At 41.8% G+C, this 4,476-nt stretch overlaps 1 long non-coding RNA gene across 1 annotated transcript; it reads right to left on the bottom strand.

Annotated features, from left to right (window-relative positions):
- Positions 1-499: 499 nt before the first annotated feature.
- On the bottom strand, positions 500-1,308 carry LOC121002774. The gene is made up of 3 exons (XR_005779327.1): positions 1,217-1,308; positions 881-1,023; positions 500-665 (listed from the first exon to the last, which is right to left on the bottom strand). It is a non-coding gene; the product is annotated as an uncharacterized LOC121002774 (long non-coding RNA).
- Positions 1,309-4,476: the final 3,168 nt, after the last annotated feature.

Here is a 4,476-nt window from a genome sequence, read left to right as displayed (position 1 = left end):
ATATTACTGTTACACGGGAAAGATGTAGATTATACAAGACGGTGAAAAGTTGCATGAACTCACCTCTTCACATCGGCCAGTACATGGAAGAAGCTGGAAGAAGCCGATGGTCAGACACACAGAAACTGGAAGGACGTGTTAAGGACAAGTAACAGAATTAATTCTATTATTATAGTGTTTCCTATACTGTGATGTCTGATCTGTGCTACAATGGGGTCAGAGGAAGCGAATAATCTTAGTTGGCAACAGTCCCAAATTTGCCAAAATGTTTCCAAATTTTCAGAGACAATCTCGCTGTAAATTTGGGTTGTCCTGGGCCGAAAAATGGGTGGGGCTTAGTTGAACTCCACCAATGAGTGAGCGTGACCTGACAATTTAAGGGGGTGGGTAGCTTGACCCAAATTTACTAACGGCAGCAATGATGGTAAGTACGTATGTGTAAGTGTATCCAGCACACAACATGGCACTGTACCAGTCAGCTATAAGAGGATACAGGTCAGCAGGCCCACAATGGGCACCAAGGTTGATGCCAATCTAATGTGGCATAGGCGGCGACTGCTGAAGGATTTCTTGTACAGGCATACAGCTTGACCTAGGTTGTAAACGGCACAAAAGAAAAATGCCGGTCCTGCGCCGATCCTGTGGACTGTAGGACTGATCCTCATCTAGAACAAAAGCAGATGAATAAATGTCATCAATATGGACGTCATGAAGATCTGAGAATACAGAACAGCAGAGGCCGCAGGTGGTGTAATTATACAGGGGCAGTAATACATAAGAATAGTGACCAGGGCGCGTCATTGTATTTATACACATCTCTTGACTTCAAGCGATGTCCCCTCTGTATTACTAGTCCTGAGACCTCTGTATATAAACCTACCGAAACTATGGCGGTCACAATGGTCCCAATGCAGCCCATCCATGCAACGACATAGAGGATTCTCTGGCAGATGATATGTCGCCTCTCTGATTGTTCAGACCGGATGATCATGAACCGGTACATGATGGAAGCGTTGCCAGCTCCTGAAATAGACAATACATGGGATCAGCCGGGAACGTCCATAGACACTTGTGATAACCTCCAGGACTCAGTGATGATTATAATCTCCAGTGATGGCCGTCGCTCAGCAGTGAATAGTGATTAGGGAGATAACGTCATCACTGAGCGCTGGAGCCGCTGATCTCCTCATGATGTTGTCTCTCTAAATCCACTTACCAAAAAGGGCAGATATTAAGAAGACCACTGTAAAGACCACCGATTCGGGGAATATTCGTCCCGTGTCACTGAGAAAGAAAGCAAAATATTGGGTGTAAGGCTCCATTCACACGACCGCAAAATGGGTCCGCATCCGTTCCGCAATTTTCTCTATGGGGACGGAATGGATGCGGACAGCCCACAGTGTGCTGTCCGCATCCGCATTTGCGGTGCGCGGCCCCGATCTTTGGGTCCGCAGCTCCGCAAAAAGATAGAGCATGTCCAATTCTTGTCCGCAGCTTGCGGACAAGAATAGGCATTTCAATGGGGGTGCCGGGCTGGTGTGTTGCGGACCCGCAATTTGCGGACCGCAAAACCCATACGGTCGTGTGAATGTAGCCTTATTAGGACACAAACGGCAGCAGGATTGCCTCATGTCTTCTAATAGCAGAGGAGACTTTATTTCCTTCCATTGTAATCATCCTCCATAATATGATCTAAGTCCAGACACAAATAGAAGACAAACAACAATGGGGAAGATATTATGGAGCCGTTGCTCATAGCAACCAGTGAGATTGCAACTCTAAAACATTATTAAGGAAGAGACATTTTCTACAAAAAGTTGCTTTTTGCACTCTTAAGCCATTTCCAAAAAGTGGGTGTGGTTTAGGTGGGTTTAGCAGGAGGGGGCGGGCCTCTGCAAACTGGCAAATTTCCACCTGAAATAGTTGGTGCAATTTTAATTTTTTTTTTTTTTTGTGCATGGGGGTCAGAGATGCTCCTAATTTATTATGAGGCTTGTGCATCTCACTCCAGTGCAGATTAGATGAGGGCCGGGGCAAGAAACCTCAGTCTTCATAGATTCCCCCACCCCCAAATGTGATGTTTTCGATACTAACAATTATTAGATGGAGCTTATTAATAATCCACTAATAATAATGTAATAACTTTCCAGGAATAAACTGATAATACGGTAATAACAGTAATAATACTACAGAGGAATCCCGCCCCGTCCCCTCTTACCTGATGTAAGGATATTTTACATGGCCTGGGATGACAGTCAAGACAATCAGGGCACAGAGGCCCAATAGCGTCCATATGACCCAGAGGAAAAGCAAGAATGCCAAACCCCGGATCTCCATGGCGCAAAGTCAATTATTCGCTAAGCGAAAGCAAGGATTTGCTAAGCAAAAGCACAAGCCGATCTGTCTCTCTCTATATCCAGAGAAAATCTGGCTGATAATGTCAGGCAGTTGTTTTCTAGGGCTCAGAACTCGGTGATGTCACTAGCTTCTGTGACATCATCACACATTCTGCAATCTTATTGGTCCTCGCTAGTTTATTTCATTTCATTGGTTCTCCCTTCATTGTGACATCATCTTATATACTTGAATCTGATTGGTCCTCAGTAGCTTCTGCGATGTGATTGGTGCTTCAACCTCCATACATGCCTGGATCTGATTGGTCCTCCGTATTTTTGAAATTTATGCATATGTTGCTGAGATGTTACTGGCTTTTCAAGTCTACTGAATAGAGAAGAAATTCTACTTTTATACATGTGTACCATATCACAACAGAATGAGTAAAACTGGGTTATGGACCCTGCACCAATGTGAGCCCCTCTGCCTACAAAGTGTAGGGAATGAAGGGGCCATGAAAGGTGTCTCTATTCTGCTGACCGTTTCAGGAGGGAAGATATCACCTCTCACTGCTCTGCGCTCCTATCCAAATTATTCCTGCTTGTAAACTTGAAAATTGAGTTTTATAGATGTTTTTGGTCAATTATTGATAATGCAATTCCAAAATTATATGGAGTATCCATTTAAGGTAGTTATCTCACACTAGTTGCCCTATAATACTTTTGCAGCAGTGGACACAGCAGAGTATATGGTTTCATAGTCATATACTTTGCAGTAATGTTAATGTAATCCATTGACAAGACAGGTCAGTCCGAGTCAGAGTTACAGGGACGCTCTGATTTGTCTAGTAGAAGGGGTCTTGAGCAGAAGTCCCCATCTATGATGTTCAGATATGGCATATGGGTAGTGCTGTTCCAATAAGCCCACACTGGAGATACACCCATGATCTTCGGCTCCTGTCTCGTCTTTGCTACAGAATGATTTCGATGTTATTTGGTAATGAAATGGCAAATGTGAAATTTTCCTTTTTTTGATTGATTACAAAGGGAATTGAGGACAAATTGGAGAACCGTGGATTGTTGTGCAAAACAATGAAGACCTCCTTGGGGCTCATCTCCATACAGGGGGTCCAGCCATAGCCTAGCTCTATACACATACAGATACAGATTGCTGGAGGACACAGATGAAAATGATTTGTTACAAACATTACAGATGGACAAGTGCAACCCCGGGTCTCCCCCATCTGAATCTACTGAAGATTGTCCCATAGTCTTATACTAATTTTATGTTTCATCATAGACTTTTCATATCAACAGTAGAATAGGCCAATATGTCTAAAGCCTACCTGTTATATTAGATGTGCATGTGAATATATTGTAATATATACAATTGTAATATATATTTTTTGAGGACACTGACATCTTCCTGAATACTTATAATAAAAATAATTCCGAGGCTCACCCTTCCTACACTATGGATAAATTGAAGGTTCTCTACCAAATAGCCTGCCCACTGCCGACTAGTGTACAATAGAAATTATAAATTGATTAATAGACACACCTCCACCTGGACTATTAGTATCAACCAATTATATAGTTAAAATATTGTATTATACAATATAACAATTACAAATGGTACCAGAAGGGCCCTTTCTGAATTAGTAAAAGACAATAAAAAATAATATAAAGAAATGAAAAACATTAAAAAATTATGTACTTATTGTTATCCCCCTATTAATTGTAAGACAATGTATCAATCTCTTGCCTTGATGATAGATATTAGATATAAAGTGCTGTCAAAAAAGGTATTAGATATAGTCCCAATATAGATGTTCCATTAGTATAATACACCTTGTGGGATTTGAGGGTTACAGCATTGTATCTTATATTGTTTTAACGAGTTTCGAAAAGTTACAAAGGAGGAAATCCAGAACTTAATTATGGCCACTGAGGAAGGAGCTAGAACTTAAATTCCAGTTCAATGCACAGCCTTGTGGGTTTCAGACCTTCTAATCTCCTTCTCACTGGAATATTCTGGTAGCTAAATTGCTTCCTTGGTTCTCAGAAACAGAGGTTCTCTGAACTTGGGCCTAGCTTGCACGTGTAGGTTTTACTGTTCCTCAACCAAAAGTAGACTTGGACT

The sequence above is a fragment of the Bufo bufo genome, chromosome 5 (assembly GCF_905171765.1).
Source record: "Bufo bufo chromosome 5, aBufBuf1.1, whole genome shotgun sequence".
Taxonomy (NCBI): Eukaryota; Metazoa; Chordata; class Amphibia; order Anura; family Bufonidae; genus Bufo; species Bufo bufo.
The sequence above is the reverse complement of the archived record's forward strand: the minus strand, read 5'-3'. Positions and strand labels throughout refer to the sequence as shown.